At 42.2% G+C, this 20,140-nt stretch overlaps 2 long non-coding RNA genes across 2 annotated transcripts; both read left to right on the top strand.

Moving 5' to 3' along the window:
- Positions 1-1,429: 1,429 nt before the first annotated feature.
- On the top strand, positions 1,430-3,350 carry LOC309330099. The gene is made up of 2 exons (XR_014151257.1): positions 1,430-1,678; positions 2,755-3,350. It is a non-coding gene; the product is annotated as an uncharacterized lncRNA (long non-coding RNA).
- Positions 3,351-8,237: 4,887 nt separating this feature from the next.
- Positions 8,238-10,198, top strand: LOC309330110. Its single transcript, XR_014151269.1, has 2 exons — positions 8,238-8,478; positions 9,496-10,198. It is a non-coding gene; the product is annotated as an uncharacterized lncRNA (long non-coding RNA).
- The last annotated feature ends 9,942 nt before the right edge of the window (positions 10,199-20,140 follow it).

Here is a 20,140-nt window from a genome sequence, read left to right as displayed (position 1 = left end):
AAAATGTTGAGTTTAAAAAAGAAAAATAGTATAAAGCAACAAAGAATAATATTGGGGTGGAGTTGTCATTGCAGTGGGAATAAAATTAACAGAAGGTTCAATAAAGCTTTGCATCATTTTCATTCATTCATGTAGAGCAGGGATGATGGGAGTTGTAGTGCAAAAACAGCTGGAAAACCAAGTTTGGGAAACCCTGATTTTGAGCATTAGTACCTGGCTCTTCAAGGGACGCGGGTAGTGCTGTGGGTTAAACCACAGAGCCTAGGGCTTGCCGATCAGAAGGTCGGCGGTTCGAATCCCTGCGACGGGGTGAGCTCCCGTTGCTCGGTCCCTGCTCCTGCCAACCTAGCAGTTCGAAAGCACGTCAAAGTGCAAGTAGATAAATAGGTAAACAGTGTTTCCGTGTGCTGCTCTGGTTTGCCAGAAGTGGCTTAGTCATGCTGGCCACATGACCCGGAAGCTGTACGCCAGCTCCCTTGGCCAATAAAGCAAGATGAGCACCACAACCCCAGAGTCAGCCACGACTGGACCTAATGGCCAGGGGTCCCTTTACCTGGCTCTTCAGCCAAAAAAGCTTCCAGATTGACCTATGTAATCAAAACAAGATGGTCCCTACCTGACTTACAATCTAAAAGAAAAAGAAGAAGAAGAAGAAGAAGACACACAAGGGAAAGGGCAGAGGGAGGGAGGGAAGAGCAAAATCAAAATCAGGCACCATTTTATTAATGGTTGTTCCTGTATTGATCATCTGGCACAGTTGAGGGACAGGATGTGCCTGAATAAGCTGGGCCTCAAGAAAAACTGATGGAATGAGCCTTCTGCTTCCTGTCTCTCCCACTGGCCTGCTGGATTGGCTGCCCCCAGTTGAGAGCTGAGGGCAATAAAAATAGATTCCATGAAATGACATTTTGAATATAAGAGTCACATATCAATCAGATATCCCCATCACCTAGAGGTATGTTTCTTTGGGGGCCTGTGCAATGTGTCATGTTTATTTTTAAAGCATATAAACAGAGAACATGCAACATCAAAATGGTCTTATTTCATAACTCCTCACAGAAGCTTCCTTTCATGGCTTAAATGCTCAGACAAGGCAATGTCCTATACTCTCTCAAACCATCCACCCCATGTTTGACAATTTTGAGTCTGGCTGAAGAGCCAACAGCTCCTTGTGAACAAAGATGCTGTCATGTTGTACGAAATGAAGTCAGTGGAATACAGTTGGGATAATGTATGGACCACCTTCTCCATGTATTTCATAGAGATTTGTTTGTGTACATTAAGTTCTGCTTTGATGGCCTTCTTGAGATGCCCATCTGTCAGTTCAATAAGATTGGGCACGATTGCAATGCATATTCATTCCAATGAGTAGGACCTTTGGGAGGTGATCAAAAGGATTCATGGGGTGTAACATACATACAAAGCATATTGTGCTAAGTGAGAGAGAAACTAATTCTCACTACGTGGGAGGGTCATCAAACTCGATTGCTAGCTGGCTAGTAATCACCAACAGGGAATGCAACTGTTTACAATAATTGAGGTGTCCCTGATATGACAATAGATTAGGAAATTGGTGCCTCATCTCCTCCAGGCTATAGAGCTAGAGTATAAAAGGCTCCTCCTTTGGGGAGTCTTTCACACTGATCCTCTTCTGAGACATTTCTCCCTTCAAGAACTGGTGAGTTCCAGGGGTCTTCTTTGGGAGGTTGTCATAGAGAAGCACTCTGTGAACCTTAAGACTGGGGGGATCTCATTTGCTTGTGGTACTTTTGAGGTTTTCCTATGCAACTACCCCACGGTAGTGTAGAATGCATGGTTAAGGAAACAAGAAAGCCAAATGTGAACCAGAGGCCCCTGTGATTCCTTTACTCAAAAGAAATCCTAGTGGAGAAGAAGCTACAGTGAAGGTAGGGTATTGATGAGATAAAAAACTCTCCTCAAATTCTCAAAGGGTTTCATTCAGATGTTCCCTCCAAATGTTGTGGACCCAACTGCCATCTTCCTTGTGCATTGGCTATGGCGACTATGGCAGATTGGAACTGGAGTCCAGAACATCTGGAAGGATCTATGTCTATGGCTGTAAAATGAGGTGGGGATATAGGAAGGTGGAAAAAAATGCATCATTTCAGGATGCAAGTATGAGATCATTTTTTTGATGGTGCCCATGGTGTGTGTGTGTGTGTGTGTGTGTGTGTGTGTAAAAGCCTGCATGCACAATACCTGCACTACAGGAAGAAAGAAGATCTATAGACTTTTTGCTTGATACACTAATGTTCTGTATGCAGGGAGATTTCCTATAAAAAATTGTACCTCCATGTGAAGTGGTGAATCTCTTCTACTATTTCATCTTTCCAACATGTGTGGCTCTGTCAGAAGGTTGAAACTGCATGAAAATGTAAATACTAGAGATGCTCACACAAATAAACATATAGATGAACAGCTACTGAGTTGCACCATTGGTCAATCTACAGTAGCTCAGTATTGTCTTCACCTTGTGACCCTCCTGATGTAGTTGGACTCCATTCTCATCAGTCACACCTAGTATGACTATTAGTTGAGGATGATGGGAATTGTGATGCAACAACATCTAGAAGGCATGACATTGGCGACCTCTGTTCTAGCCCTTGTATATTTGAGCTGCAAAACTGCCAGGATACAATATACCGGGGCTTCAGAAATCTTGCTTACAAAACATTGAAATATGCAGATACTTAAAACTTTGATTTAATTCTGGTTCCAATCCTATGGTTTCAGATTACCCTCCAATCCTACAAAAATGGCCAGTGGTGGTAGATACGACCAGTGCTATGCCCAGTGTCCTGCATCTACAGTGACCATCCAGCCACCACCTTTCGTCCTGAACATCCCAGGGCCTGCACTCTACTGCCCAGACCAGCCTCTAGCCATTGAGCAGTACAACCCCTGTGCCCGAGGTGGCTATGGAGGTGGCTATGGTGGTTCCAGCGCTCTGTATGCCAACGACTTCTCCAACTTCTACACTCGGGCCTTGCCAAGCAGCAACTACAGCTACACCAGCTATCGGTATTAACAACTGTGGGAGAACGAGAACAAACCAGAAGATGTAACAGAGATCCAGAAATGTCATTGTTTACGAAACAATTGAGCTTCCGCTGTGTCTAATTGTTATTTGCAGTCAGAAAAGGGGGGCAAAGCTAGTCCTGTTGGGATTCAACATTTGCTATCAGACTTTAATTTCACCTTGGGAGATTTTCATGGGGAAAGCTGTTTGTGTACAGGAATGCCGTTTGTTTTGCAAAAGTGCCTTTGTGGAATGTGCTGTTTCTTGTCTTTGTTCATATTAAAATATTATTAATATTGCATCTTAACAACTGACTGGCTCATTTCAATTCATACCTGGTAAAGTTGTTGTTGAATTGGTGTGAACAGCAGAAAAGGTTTTATGCTGCAATTACTCTCATCACAGCCACACCATACACTGAAAGCACCCTTATATCACTTTCCCAGTTCCACTTGGAGATGCCTTGAATTGAGCGTTGTGATCTTTCGCTTGCAAAGCAGGTGCTCTACTAACGAACTATGTCCTGCCTGTGAAACTTGGAAAGGAAATATATTTCTCTATACATAGGGACACAGTGCTCTCCACGAGGAATCCTTGATCATGAATTCTAGTTCATTGATGTTCTTGAATTCCAAGTCCCACCAGTCAAAATCAGAATGGCCAATAGTCAGGGTTCAGAGGAGTTGTAGTACAGCAACATCAGGAGAGCAACTGGTTTCCCCCAACCTTGAATGAAGAGTTGAGTCCACACACCACAGATGTGGAATCTGAGCATCCCTCTAGATGTTGTTGGACTACAACCTCCATCAGCCCCAGCCAGTATGACCAATAGTCAGGAATGATGTATTACACCAATATCTGTAGGTCCACTGGTTCCTTGACTTTGATCTACTCTGACAGTTTGGGGTCTCCAGGATCTATCCCAGTCTTATCTGGGGATCCCCTGAATTGAACTTTGTGGTAATTTGAAATTCTCTACCACTGATCTATATCCTTCCCTTGAAACATGGAGGAAAGATGCATCTCTCCATGCATAGAGACATATTGCACACCACGAAGAATCCCAGTGAGTTGTAATTCATCAATGTTCTTGGATTCCAAGTCCCTTTAACTCCAGCCAGCAAGGACAATGGTCAAGGATGAGGGGAGTTGTAGTCCTGCAATGCAGGGAGGGCTACTAGATCTGTGCCATGTTCTACTCTGACAATGAGAGGATCTCCAAGGTCTCAAGCACACATCTTTCCCTGCATTTCCTTCTTGAAAGGTCCTTTGAAGCTGCAGCCTTTAACTGTGTAAACAGCGTCCTATGTTCTTATTTGAGAAAGTCCACAGCTCAGTTGTGGTGTGCTTGCTTAGCATGCTGAAGGTGGCCAAGTAGGTCTGAGAAAGGATCCTGTCTGAAGCCCTGGAGAGCTACCGGCACTCAGTATAGATTCAGGGCTAGATGGACCTATGCTGTGACTCAGTATAAGGATTTAAGCTTGCTTCCCACATTCCTAAAGGTAGCTTTTCTTCTGTAGTCCCTTGCAGAATCATAGAATCATAGAATCATAGAATCATAGAATCATAGAGTTGGAAGAGACCACAAGGGCCATCGAGTCCAACCCCCTGCCAAGCAGGAAACACCATCAGAGCACTCCTGACATATGGTTGTCAAGCCTCTGCTTAAAGACCTCCAAAGAAGGAGACTCCACCACACTCCTTGGCAGTAAATTCCACTGTCGAACAGCTCTTACTGTCAGGAAGTTCTTCCTGATGTTTAGGTAGAATCTTTTTTCTTGTAGTTTGGAACAACCAATTGTATCAAATGGTTGTGAGACATTTGTTGTACAAACACTATAAAGAATCATCAGAAGGTAACCTCTGCTTCATTCTTAACCACACTAAACATGGTCAGTCAAATGGCCATGATAACCACCAAGAAAGACCAGAATACAATAACCATGACCAACCCAGCTATGAGATGCTGCAAAACAGTTCCTTCATATTCCCAAACTGCTGACTAGCTAACCCCACGCTGTAAATTCTAGTAAAAACATACCCTCCAAGTGTCCCAATTTTCCAGGGACAGTTCTGGAATTACGAAAGCCATACCAGCTTCTGATTTGATCCCGGAATGTTCCTATTTCCCCCGCCAGAGCCGTAGCCACTGAGCTCAGGGAGGAGAATGAGCTGGTGCGACGGTAGTAGTGGCCGTTGCAAGGGAGCACCCTGTGGCTTCTCTGTGGCCACCGCTGCTGGCCTTCCTCCTTGGGCAGGGGGAAGTGATGATGATGATGATAATAAATAATAATAATAATAATAATAATAATAATAATAATAATAATAATTCATTATTTATACCCTGCCCATCTGGCTGGGTTTGCTCAGCCATTCTGGGTGGCTTCCAACAAAATATTAAAATACAATAGTCAGTTAAACATTAAAATCTTCCCTAAACAGGGCTGCCTTCAGATGTCTCCTAAAAGTCTGATAGTTGTTTTTCTCTTTGACATCTGATGGGAGGGCATTCCACAGGGTGAGTGCCAGTACCAAGAAGGCCCTCTGGCTGGTTCCCTGTAACTTGGCTTCTTGCAGTGAGGGAACTGCCAGAAGGCTCTCAGCGCTAGACCTCAGTATCTGGGCAGAACGATGGCGTTGGAGACACTCCTTCAGGTATACTGGACCGAGGCCATTTAGGGCTTTAAAGATCAGCACCAAAACTTTGAATTGTGCTCGGAAATGTACTGGGAACCAATGTAGATCTTCAAGAATGGTGTTATGTGGTCTCAGCGATTGCTCCCAGTCACCAGTCTAGCTGCTGCTTTCTGGATTAGTTGTAGTTTCTGGGTCACCTTCAAAGGTAGCCCCACATAGAGCACATTGCAGTGAGAAGTATCCCTCTTTTCACCTGAGGAATGTTAGAGGGTATAGCAAAAGGTGAGTTTCAGAGGAAAAACAGCCTTCAGAGGTGTGAGGTTGGACAGGACTTTTAAGGCTGCCATTGTCTCCAGTTCCTATTGACATGTCCCGCACAGAAGCTCCATGCTAAGGTTCTTCATGTTCTTGCTGCTATTGACTGAAGTGCCCCGTTGAAGTGTCCTAACTGTTCATAGGGTCTTTCTGTTGGGATACTGCCGGGGAGACGGGGGCATCAGGCAGGCCCCCAGCTGGCTCCAGCCACCGGCCGGCAGCTGGACGATCACCAGTCTCCCTTGGAAACAGCATCAATCAGTGACATGAGCCTCAGATATCTTTAGAGACCCATGCACAATCTATCAGCAGAGTGTGTAAATCTTCTCACAGCGGAAGAGGTGGACAGAGAAATGTGTAAGCATAGTGTACAGAATTTTATTCAGCATAGTTCAGGAACAGAGGGAAACATGTCTGCTACCCTTCGTCTCCAGCAAAACAGCAGTAACACAAAAGCTATATACAAATGGAAGTTCCCAACAGATCTGTGCTGGAAGTAAATAGGCATGTGACACACAACAGACATGCCTGTACCCTTTTAAGGTGAATCGGAACTATAACCTAACACTTTCTTTATCCCTGCATATGGGCTGAAGAAAAAGCTCTACCCCCCCCCAACTCACACAAATATGACCTAACCCAATTGTCCCAATTCATTCCTGTTCACTTTTAGGGCATCACCCATAAACTGAATCCATCTTCCTCCCTTTTGAAGATAATCTGGCATCCTTAATCCTTTCTAAAGTGATACTTAACTAACTTGCTTAGGAAAGCTGCCGATAAACGTGGGAACTTGTTCTGCTACATTTTGGGAGGGGGTGGTGAAGGGATAATTTCTCCAAATATAACCCCCCCCCCCCAGCTTTCATTTCAGGATGGATCTGGGTGTTTTGAGGGGTGAGGGGAGTAGGATAACAACAATGATCTAATGGACTTCAGTCTTTTGATCTATCTGAAGAAAAATATTTCTGCATTCTTTTTAATCTTCTTCTGCCAAGGTTAAATATAAACAAGATCGCAATATATTCTGTGCACATTTTGTCTGAACTTTTTTTAAACAAATTAAAAGTCATTATTGCATAGAGCCAAGCCAAGACTATTCACAGTTTTGTGTGAACATTTTCAGCAGAGCTTACATCTCCATTTCCAAATATTGATCAACACTGCTTGAAAAATAACCACCATTTCCATTGCCCTCAGTTGCCCTCAATTTCCTTTTGTGACTGTCAAAAAGGGTATGATTCCAAAAGGGTATGATTCTGTTGAGTCCACCCAAAACTATTCACTGACCTGCTAATAATTTCACCTGCACTGGAAAAGGAATTAGTTGTCTTTGATTTTTCATCACTGCCCATGAAAATTAATGCTGTGTCAAAAAATCATTTCACTTCCCCACCTCCATTCATCCATTCTCTATATGTACCAATGTCTTGGGGGCAAATAAAATAAAATTATACAGTTGGCATAAAGTATGCACCAAGTTCAGAAAAGTTTGCCATAAGATCTACTTTAGAGCTACTGTTTGGATGTCCACCTGTAAATTAAATCAGATAGGCAGTTACATGGATTAGGGCCTTATCTGTGGGGGCACCTCACAAGAGAACCTATGGAGCTCTGTCTCAGCTGTGATTAGAAGGGACCCCTTGCTTGTTCATTTCAAACAGGCCTTGAAGACTCGCTATGGTGTTGCAGTATTTGGGGGTTAATAAGCAAACCTGGAAATACAGAAAAATTGAGCGTCAGTGCAGTACAGTGGTTAAGAGTGTCTGACAAGGACCTGTGAGACCCATGTTTAAATTGTCACTCAACCATGAAACTCACCTTGAGCCAGACATTGGCTTTCACCCTAACCTACCTCCCAGGGTTGTTGTGGGGGTTACATGAGGAAGCAGAGAACCATATATGCTACTTTAAGCTCCTTGGAGGAAAAGATGAGATATAAATGATACTATGGTTGCCTCCTAAAACATCCTCAGAGTAGGAGTAGGCCCGCTGAAATCAATAACCATGCCTAGCATAATTTGATTTGATTTATTTCCATTGGTCTGCTCTGCAAAGGACTGAGCAAGAGGCGATTCATTCATTCCACTATGCACCAGAATGTCATGCTGTTGCGGTGACCCAACACCAAGTGTTTCATTGGTGTGTCAACTGGAAACATTGTTCATTGATTTATCCCTATAGAGACATAATATTTAAACAATCTATAGGGTGTAACGTATATAGCAACCACACCACATTGACCCAAGTAGAATCTGTCACTACCTGGGAGGGTCTTCTTTTCTCGCCTTACTCGCCGACTTGTAATCACCAACAGGGAGGGGTAACTATCTACAATCAGTTGAGGCATCTTCCATATGACAACGGATTAGGAAACTCTCTATGGGTGTGTGTCAGCTCCTCCAGGCTATGGAGCCAACAGTATAAAAAGCTCATCCTTTAGGTAATCTATCAGATTAATCCTCTGCTTGTCCCTGTGCGAACTGGTGAGTACTAGGGGCTTTCTATGGGAGGCCATCGTAGAGGAGCACTATGAATCATAAGAATGGAGGCATTTCATATGATTGGAGAGGGACTTCTTTGTTTTGCATCCATGCATGGTTAAAAATACAAAAAAGTTGAACGTTGAGCATGAGGTCTTTGTGATTCCTTTGTTTCTTAGTAAAGTGTTAGTGGAGATGCAGCTGACATTATTGCAAGAGAGCGCTGAGCTGAAAATGAAACCCTATTTCCCAAAGGTTTTCTTACAGATATTCCCTCCAGATGTTGCAGACCTAACTGCCATATTCCCTCTCCATTAGCTATAGTGGCTAGGGCTAGTTGGAACTGGAGTCCAAAACATCTGGAAGGAACCATCTCTATGGCTGTGGAATGAGCTGGGCAAGTAGGAGTTTGAAAACATAGGGTGCGAGTAGGGGATCAAATGTTCTTCCCCTATGAAGCAGCCTTTCATTATTTCCATTTCATTCACAAGCCACTTTAGAGGGTTTTGAGCTATGGTTTCAGAATGAGGTAAGGACAACAAGGTCAAATAATGGACAGTACCATTTCAGGGTGCAAGTCGGGGGTTGTATTTTTTTCAGTGTTCCGCTATACAACACCCAATATGAAGAAGACTAGCACTACAGGGAGAAAGAAGCTCTACAAACTTTACCCATGATGCACTAATAGTATCTCCAGCTGAAGTGGTGGCTCTATTCTACTATCTCAGTTTTCTACCATGTGTTTTCTACCATATGACTATCTAGTTGTAGCTGGACTCCAGTTCCTATCCACCCCAGCCAGCATGAGCAATAGTCAAAGATGGAGGGAGTTGTGTTTCAGCAACAGCTGGAGGACACCTCATTTTCTACTACTTTCTACTCTTGTAATATGGGTGGGGAACTGTTGACTCACAGCTTGGATGCAATCAGTGAAGCCTCCTCATCTAGCCCACAGGACACTGAAATCTGCAAAGGGCTTAATACATTGCTTTCATTCTAGATCCAATTCTGTTGTTTCAGATTACCCTCCAATCCTGCAAAAATGGCCAGTGGTGGTAGATACGACCAGTGCTATGCCCAGTGTCCTGCATCTACAGTGACCATCCAGCCACCACCTTTCGTCCTGACCATCCCAGGGCCTGCCATCTACTGCCCAGACCAGCCTCTAGCCATTGAGCAGTACAACCCCTGTGCCCGAGGTGGCTATGGTGGTGCCAGCGCTCTGTATGCTAGCGACTTCTCCAACTTCTCCTCTCGGGCCCTGCCAAGCAGCAACTACAGCTACAGCAGCTATCGGTATTAACACACTCGGGGAGAATGAGAACAAAGCAAGAATATGTTCCAGTGATCCAGAAATGTCATTGTTTACCAATTGGTTGAGCTTCCACAGTAGCCATATATATATATTAAGCACTAAAATGAGGACACTCAATATGCCTATCTGATATTGCACTTCTGTCTACTTATATGTGTATGTCGACAAGTTAACAGTGCTCAGGTCATTTTGCGTGAAGTATGTAATAGATTCACCTAATATTTGATCCTTATTTGCTGTCTGGGATCTGCCATTTGCTAACAACCTTTAATTTTGCTGTCAGAGGGTTCCATGGGGAAAACTGTTTGTCATCAGGAATGCACTTTGTTTTGCAAATGTGCCTTTGTAGAATGTGCTCCTTCTTGTCTTTGTTCATAATAAAATATTAATAATATTGCATGTCAACAACATCTCGGCTCCTTTCGATTCACAGCTAGCAAAACAACCATAGTGATGGGTGCAAGTGAAGGAAGGGCTTTTATAGCACACATTGGACTCTGGTCACAACACATTGAAAGCACTGTCATAACACTTTAACAGCAATGACATCCCAAAAAGAATCTGGAAGCTGTGGCTTGTAATGTGTGCTGACCTCTCAGATCTGCTACACTAGTAGCCAAAACTGTGGAGAAAGTGTATTTCCAAGGTTTGATGGCTCATAACACCACTCTTTTTAGGAGTAATACAGTAAAATTATCTTCTAATTTCTTCATAACTGTAGCCTTGTTCACTTAATAGTACTATTTTACATCCCTTTCTGGGTGACCAGTCACCTCTTTGCACAATTTCTTTAATTTTATTACTCTTTACAAGCTCACTAAATGAAAGAACACAAAGCAAAACAAAAAACCCAACCAACTTGATAGCAATCACATCACACACTGACAAATGTCCTTATTTATGTTGTAATAAATAATCCTTCATTAAAGTTATTGCATTACATTCTTCATTAAATTATCTTTCCAGTGATATATAATTTTATGGAATTAAGTGGTGTTTTATATGTAAATTTATGGAATTTTATGGAATTAAGTGGTGTTATGAGCCAGCATTGGCAAAACAAGATAACACCTAATGGCTCTCTAAATAACCTTTTTTCTGGTTATTTGGCTATAACATTTGACAGAATACAGATAATGCCAGAAGAGTTTAACATCATTATTTACTGAAGAGTTCAGTAACAGGGACCATGAGTTTTGTTCAAACTGTCTTTTTTTCATAGCCAGTAGGGCTTTGTACTCTTTTTAAATTTTTAAATAAGTTGGAGGTAGATAATTTAGGCCAGCGTTTCCATAGGCCAAATAAGAGTCCCTTAAAGCTTTCTTCTCCAAGATTTTGGAATGCAGAAAATAAAATAAAAAACCAAAGAGGAAGCCATCAAATCTAGCACATGAGGAGGCCACTTTAACTAAAATGTATAATTCAGTATATATTTTTGTTTTTAATAAGTGTATTAATTCAGGCTTCCTCAACCTCGGCCCTCCAGATGTCTTGAGACTACAATTCCCATCATCCCTGACCATTGGTCCTGCTAGCTAGGGATCATGGGAGTTGTAGGCCAAAAACATCTGGAGGGCAGAGTTTGAGGAAGCCTGTATTAACTGGATAAAATTGGCATTGTTATAATAAGGCTGTTATTCGAATGATATCGGAAAATCAATGGAGCCCTAAACTAGTGCCCTCTAAATTGTCTGGACTACATCTCCTGTCAGTGACAGCCAGTAGGGCTAATGCAGAGTGTTTATGGAAGCTTGGTGCATTTATTTATTCCATCACATTTATATCCCACCTTTCTTTCATTATGAAAACCAAAGTAGCAGGCATATCCCAACCTATCGGGGATCACTTATTAAATGCCTTTAAAGGTAAAGGGACCCCTGACCATTAGGTCCAGTCGTGACCGAGTCTGTGGTTGCGGCGCTCATCTCGCTTTATTGGCCAAGGGAGCCGGCGTACAGCTTCCAGGTCATGTGGCCAGCATGACTAAGCTGCTTCTGGCGAACCAGAGCAGCGCATGTAAACGCCGTTTACCTTCCCGCCGGAGCGGTACCTATTTATCTACTTGCATTTTGACGTGCTTTCGAACTGCTAGGTTGGCAGGAGCAGGGACCGAGCAATGGGAGCTCACCCCGTTGCAGGGATTCGAACCGCCGACCTTCTGATCAGCAAGTCCTAGGCTCTGTGGTTTAACCCACAGCGCCACCCACATCCTTAAATGCCTTTATGGGGATGTAAAACATGGATGTGGAGCCAATTTTCTTCCAGAGGGTGTTGGACTCCACTTCCCATCAGCCCCAGCTAGCATGCTCAGTGGTCAGAGATGATAAGAGTTGCCATTCAGTAATAACTGGAGGGCCATGGGTTCCCCATCCCTGATTTGATATGAAATGAGTTACATATATAGCTCACCTTCCCTTCAAGGAGCCTGAGGTGGCACGCACAGTTCTATCCCTCTTCATTTTATTTTCGCAACAATCCAGTGAGGTTGGCTTGGTTGAGAAAGAATGGCCACCCATCCAGGCACTGACCAGACCCAGACCTGCTTAGTTTCAGGAAGATGATGACTTTGCGTCCCTTCACAGCATACCCTACACCCACATTAGTGGGTCAACTTGAGATATTAGAGACGAATGAATATATAGTGGTACCTCGGGTTAAGTACTTAATTCGTTCCGGAGGTCCGTACTTAACTTGAAACTGTTCTTAACCTGACGCACCACTTTAGCTAATGGGGCCTCCAGCTGCTGCCGCGCCGCTGGAACATGATTTCTGTTCTCATCCTGAACCAAAGTTCTTAACCTGAAGCACTATTTCTGGGTTAGCGGAGTCTGTAACCTGAAGCGTATGTAACCTGAAGCGTATGTAACCCGAGGTACCACTGTATAACACAGGAGGGTTGCCCTAGGGGAGGTTTATGGTTATCTAAGACATATTTTTTGCCTCATCTACGACATAATGGATAGTGAAACTCATTTTTTAAAAGCCCACTCCAAATTCATAGCAGGTTATTGCATTGCGTCAAAGCATGACAAAGAGTCCCATGGCCTACGGAAAGTTGTAAGTAGTTGCATGATGTTGACACACCAAAATTTCAATGCCTTTCACAACTGCAGGCTGTCAAGGCAAAACTCAAAGCCAATTCCTGTCAGCAGGCTTCAACAACTGAAGAATAAAAAGTAGTTTGATAAGACCCTCAAACGTTATTTTGGTGTGTGTGGTGTCTCTGCAAATCTTACCCAATGAGAGAACTGTACACATTACCTGAAATAGAGCTCTCACTCAGCCTGTAGCCACCTCTCAACTGCCCTGCCTTCTTCAATACAACCAGTCAGGGGGTAACTAATCAGATTCCTCCTTCTGGGAGCCAGTGTGGTGTAGTGGTTAAGAGTGATAGTCTCGTAATCTGGTGAACCGGGTTCGCTTCCCCACTCCCCCACATGCAGCTGCTGGGTGACCTTGGGCTAGTCACACTTCTCTGAAGTCTCTCAGCCTCACTCACCTCACAGAGTGTTTGTTGTGGGGGAGGAAGGGAAAGGAGAATGTTAGCCAATTTGAGACTCCTTAGAGTAGTGATAAAGCAGGGTATCAAATCCAACTCTTCTCCTTAGTCTTTGTGTTGCCCCTTGTCGAACTCAACGAAGAGGAGGAGGATGTGGACAAAACTATAATTCTTTGACTCCAGCTGCCCTCAGCTCAGGCTCCACCTACTGTCAACCTCCCCTCTTAAACTCTTTCAGAATATCCCTGCACAGCTTGTGAGGGAACAGATGGTGGAGCCAGACCCAATGCAGATTAATCTAGTCGTCTGCAATTCAACACATTTTACATAACTGGGGCAGCATGGCAGCAAATTCCATACAGTCCAATTCCACAGCGTTGCAGTGAATTCCTGGTAGGAGGAAACATCACAACAGAGTGAATGACATGCTTCCGCACCATGCAAATCTTGGTCAAGACATTGATCTGGGATGGAACCCTGTAATTGTCTCTCCTCATGTGGTGCTCTAAGGTGAGTTTTTGCCACATTCTTCAGCAGTAGTAGCACTTTACACCAGAATGCGTCAACCTATGCAAAAAGGATTTGGGAGAAATTCAATCCATTTTGCATTTAAAGGGGAACTTACCTAATTTGCACAGACCCAAACCCAACAATTTTGCAATGAGGTTTCCAGCCCAGTAACATGGGTAAAAAAATCACACAAGTGTGTATATAAATACACATGTTTATCTTATCTTCCTTTCTTTGTTTTTAATTTGATCAATGCATTTCAAAACTATATGAAGGTAATAAATGAAAATGAAAACCTTCCCCTTCCCTCTCTGAGATAAGAGATGAAGTCTGCACATAGATCTGAAGTCCACATCAGGGAATCAAGTTTCAGGAATACATAAAGAATAACACAAAAAAAATAGTCAAACAAACTATTAATGATGATGATGATTAAATAATAATAATAGTTTTGTATACCACCCTTCATGTGAAGATCATAGGGTGGTTCACAACATAAAAATACAAAATTATTTTGGTTTTTCCTTTCCATTTTGCTCTTGCTATCTAATCCTTTTGTTCACACATATTTGTAATTTCTATTGTCTTTTCCCTTAATTAATTAATTTGATCACGGTCATGTAAACACTGTCATATAGACAAACAATTTTTTAAACAACAATAAAACCCTAACAAGTTTTTACACAATAAATTTATGCAATATGTCCATTTCAGGCACATGTTGTACACCTTTTTTATGAGGAGTTCCAGTAAAATAAGTCAAAACCACCCCATCCTTTTGTAGTCGAAAAATGGAGAGGGGGCACAAAATGTGTTTAAAATGCTTTTAACAGGTCAGAGTGGAATGCAAGAAGGTCAGAGAGGAACAGATGAATGACTGAGGACCAGCAAGAATGGGATCGGATGGAATTAGCTGCTCAGCCCATCCCTAATTAGCTTGCTTACTTCCTGGTACTTCCTTGCTATAATTGTGAAACAGCTCTGGCATGCAAAGATGTTCTTCTAGGGCAGCCTCTGCCAACGTGGCACTTTCATTGATGGCTGGAGTTTGTCATTCAAAACATCGGGAAAGCACCAGGCTGCAAAAGAAGCCAAACTTCCTGAGAATCACTGAACATTATGTGCTTTTGTGGATATTTGAAAAACAAGAATTTGAAGGACATACCATGAGATAATTACAATGATTGGCTATGATCTGGAACATTATGTATACTGGAATAATGGGCTGTATCCAACTACATTATACTCACAATAGGCCCACTGAAATGAATGGACCTAAGTTAGTCATAGCTATTAATGACAATGGGTCTACTCTGAGTGCAACTAGCACTGAACCAACCCCTACAGTGCCATCACTGCTCCAGATGCCCTTCCTGTGCATTCCGATGGTTTATGAACAATGCAATGCAAGATTTAAATGTCTAGGATCACGTTTCATTTTCATGAACTATGAACTATTATGTTGTGTTATTTATTGCATGTCTATTTCAAGTTATTCTCTAAGGAGCTCAAAGTGGTGTATTTGATTCTACCCCTCCCCATTTGATCCCCACAACAAGCCAGTGAGGTAGGCAGGCAGTAGTTGACCCAAGGTCACCCAGTGAGCTTCATAGACATGTAGAGATTTAAACCCTGGTCTTTCCCAGGTCCAGGTCTGACACTCTAAATGCTACACAACACTAGCTTGTTTGCTCCCACTACTGAACATTAAAAAAAATTAAACATTTTGTGCCCCCTCTCCATTAAACATTAAAAAAGAAAGTCTTCCTGTTTCATATTCCCTTCCAAAGATCATGTCCCATTTGCCTTCCCCATATATATGTTCCTAGACAAGGTGACTTCCAGCCACCATGAGATCTAGGAAGATATTCTTTTATTTGCAGTCGCTTTCCCAAAAGGCAAGCTTCTCTCCTCAGCCTCTGGAAGGAGTGGCATAACAGAAGCCCAGATTTCTGTGATTCAGCCTTTCGGCCTCTCTCTGGTGATAAAAATCTGCAGCTGTAAAGATGTGCGCATAATAATATGCTCTGGAGACAGGTGAAGGCCTACTTAATACTTATGGAGAAGCAGCTAATTAATTACGGTAATTTGGGGTGTTGTCAATGTGGTAACGTCATGTTGTCAGCTTGTTAGGACATGACCATAGAGAATGTTTGGGGCTAGGTTTTCTGGGAGGGATGTAGATGAGGCAGCAATTTCTCCAGGCAGCATTCTGGGATTTCCTTTATTTCTTTATTTTAAATATCTCTATGTCACCTTTCCAGGGCACAGGTTCTCCCAAGGCAACTTATGAAACAAAACACAATACTATGCAACTCTGAGTGGAATAGGGAGTCTCCCAATCCCTCTTAGCACCATTAACAAACTACAGCTCCCAGAATCCTTTGGAGGAAACCATGACTGCTTAAAATGGAATCACACTGCTTTAAATGTATGATGTGGATGCGGCCTAAATCACTGGCGTCCATAAATTTTACAGAGGCTACTCTGAGTAGGACTACCTTTGGACACAACCCGAAAAGTCCCAGGCTACCACATTCCAATAAAACACAATAAATACAATTGAGGTATGTGTGTGGAATAGAAGAATTTAAACCAGTGGCTCCCAACCTTTTTGGTATGGCGACCCCTAGGTCCATAGTTACTTGGTATGTTGACCCATCAAATTATTGTCACATGAATTTTGAACCTTAGGTCTGCCACCAGCACCTAGAGAGCTGCTCCCAAGTGTTGACATATAAGACTCGAGCTTTTCCGGCATTCAGCTAGAAGTGCCAGCACAGCATTATAGCACACCAATGAAACAAAAACCTGTTAGGTGATTTCATCATGCCAGCATGATTAAAAGCAATAACAATTTTGGGTTTACTTATAAAGCCAGTGATCCCTTTGCAGAGGCCTGTGATCCACTTGTGGATCACAACCCTCAGGTTGTGAGACACTGATTTAAAGCCACAAGAAATTGAGATAATTAAATCATTCAATTCAAAAATCAGGCCAGCGACTCAACTAAGAGCAGAGCAGAGTGAAAAGGTGCTCAAGGCTAATTTTAAAGCCAGAATGGATGCAGTGAAATATAGCTGTAGGATTCCAATCTGAGCTATTATGAGCGATTAATAACTCAAAATTGGGAGACCTGAGAAGTATCATCAAGAACACAATGGCAAGAAAAGTTGACGAACTATGCAGAGCTAGCCAAGTTAATGGACAAACTGCATGAAAAGGACAATAGTGACTTTGAAAAAAAACGGGAACCCTTTACAATATATTTGCAGAAACAACTGAAAGAAATGGTCTTCCTGGCAGGATTTAAATAAACATATACAATTTTATTTACAGAGAACAAGAAGTACAACAGTGTGATAACACAATATTGTATATAAACAGCAGAATGTACCATCTGATGTAATAAACCAGAGGGAAGTCAACAGGGAGCGGGGAAATTGGAAAATGTATGTTTAGCAATGATATTGGATACTTGTTTTGAGAAAAGAAAAATAATTTTAAAAAATATTTTATTTTTTAAAAAATAGGATTCCAATCTGCATGGTTCTGAATGAACCAGTGGAAGGAAGCAGCCTTCCACTACATCAGACCATTGGTCCATCTAGTTCAGTGTTGTTTACACTGACGGGCAACAACTCTTCAGCATTTCATTCAGAGGTATGTTCTCAGACCTCTGGAGATGCCAGGGATTGAACTCAGGACCATCTTCGTCCCATTCTACAGATATGGGGATTGATTCTGGGAGCCTGGAGCAATGAAAGTCAGTAAGACCACACCCCACATAATGCATTGCGTTGTATCCAAAATACGTCCTGCTCAGAGCAGGCCAATAGAAATGAATGGACATACCTAAATGAGGCCTATTAATTTCAATATGGCTACTTCAATTGGGTTGGACAAATCTGTCAGGTTCATATTCTCCCGGTTTCTCGTTTTTCCCTATCTTCAATTCAGTTCTCCACATTTTCCCAGTATTTACAATGTCTATAACTAAATGAAAATTTATCATGAAAACTCATCAGCATTTTAGAGCAGATAAGTGCAGGTTCCTCCTAAAAGACACATCTTTTGCATGCAATTATGATACCACTTTAAACAGTTGTGGCTTCCCCCAAATAATCCTGAGAAAAGTAGTTTGTTAAGGGTTCTGAGATGGGTTAGGAGACTAACTGTTTCCCTAACACAGCTGCAATTTCCAGAGAGGTTTAACAACCAACCCTTCTTCCCAGTCAACTCTTAGAATTGTAGCTCTGTGAGGAGAATATGGAAATAGGTGAGCCACATGGGACAAATACAATGAGGCAGACAGGCATGGGGAAAACACTTCAGGAAGGAAGCCTCAGCAAAAACCACCCTCATAATGACTTGTTGGTATTCCTCATCCAGCTGAAGCTGTTTTTGCTGTGACTGGGTGAGAAGTCTCCAATGAAATTACTTGAACAGAAGTCAAGCCAAAACTTGACAGCAATTATGGATGACTGACTTTGGCATCCCCCACTGGCAGCGGAACAGATAAAAAGAAATACTGTACATTCCACAGTGAGTGATTGCAAGTCATGTTTGACACCTGTTTTGAAATGCGCCTTCTGATCACAGTAGCATGTTTGTTAAAAGCCCATTGGAGAATGTAAGGGGAGTGCCAAGTCAGATTTATATGGGATATCATGAAAAGCTTTCAGTACTGTTTAAAAGAAAGTTTTGTAAAAATAAATAAATCAGGAAATATATTGGGGGTGAGTGTGTACAACTAAGTCCTCCTCAGAGTAGACCCATTTGAATCCATAGCCATGACTAATTGGGACTTCCTTTCAGATAAGCCCCCTTTCTACTGAACATCTGAACTGAGACTTTGAAAAAAATAAAATCCAGCAGCAATTTTAATTAATGCTTGATTTTATAGCTTGAACTGATTTTGTTGTGTTGTATCTTTGTAAACCATTTAGAGACTGATATAATTTAATGGTATAGAAATTTATTTCCATAAACAAATAACAATACTAAGTAGGACTTAGTTTTATACATCCCTCTTCTTTCTATATCATGGCTTCTCAACCTCTCAAGACATTAAAATTTGCTTCAGAGAGTTGGGTTGGGAGAACTTCATAGGAAATATGGAGGGTAGGAGTAGAGGGATGGGTTTTATGAGGCTGATAGCCCACAAATTACTCTTTCTTTCTTTCTTTCTTTCTTTCTTTCTTTCTTTCTTTCATTGAAGACACTTTTTCTTGTCTCTGGATGCACCCACCAAAAGCATGAGGACCCTGTCAGATGATCTTTGAGGAAAATGAAGGATGTAGTGATCATTTTGATAATGATCTTTCTGGTGCCAATTGAGCCAAGGAAATACAAGATTATATGTCATATATGCGAATGTGGTTTATTGTTTCATCAGGAAAGGAAGCTGTAGGGTGTAACTTGTGTGACTTACTACCCTGAGGTTTGTGAGGAACTTGTGCGTGTTACAAGAATGGGCAATTAATTGCTGTAATTTGAGGTGTTCCCCACATGGAAAACACTCGGCTGAGAGGCAGGTCCCTGTGAAGTCGCTCCTTCTAAGGCTGCATCATGCAATGCCTGATTCCAGCGTCTGAAGTCATTCTACATAGCTCCTCCTGTTTTAGCAAAATTTCAGTATTGCCTGTTGCTTAGTCCTGATGACTAGAAAAGGAGAACAGAAAAACTGGCTTGTGGCACTCTAGTCTAGAGTAAAGATGGGCCGATCCAATCTTCAATCCAATCCACCACCCACCTGCTCAGTGCAGGAATTCTGCAACTACAGCATTCTTGAAAGATGGCTGCCAAGAGGCTGAATGTTCCAGCTCTTTTTATTATTATCAAACATTTTTATTAAGCAATTTCAACAAATTCTCAAACCATATAATCACATACAGTGGTACCTCGGGTTAAGTACTTAATTCGTTCCGGAGGTCTGTACTTAACCTGAAACTGTTCTTAACCTGAAGCACCACTTTTGCTAATGGGGCCTCCTGCTGCTGCCGCGCCACCGGGGCCCAATTTCTGTTCTTATCTTGAAGCAAAGTTCTTAACCTGAAGCACTATTTCTGGGTTAGCGGAGTGTGTAACCTGAAGCGTATGTAACCTGAAGCATATGTAACCTGAGGTACCACTGTATATTACCCCTCTTTTTTCCCTACCCCCCTTCCATCCATCCCTCTCCCCTGAGGGAATTCCCTCAGCTCCTGTCTCTGATTTCTCTACACATATTATTCTCTGCATGCTCTATACGTATCCTTACATTATCTGTCTACCATGTTATCAACCAATAAATTTGTGAATGTTTATTCAAAACCTGCCAAAGAGTCCAGTTCCTTTTG

Source organism: Podarcis erhardii (genome assembly GCF_964252035.2).
Source record: "Podarcis erhardii genome assembly, chromosome: 15".
NCBI lineage: Eukaryota > Metazoa > Chordata > Lepidosauria > Squamata > Lacertidae > Podarcis > Podarcis erhardii.
Note: the sequence above shows the minus strand (reverse complement) of the source record. Positions and strands in the feature narration are given on the sequence as shown.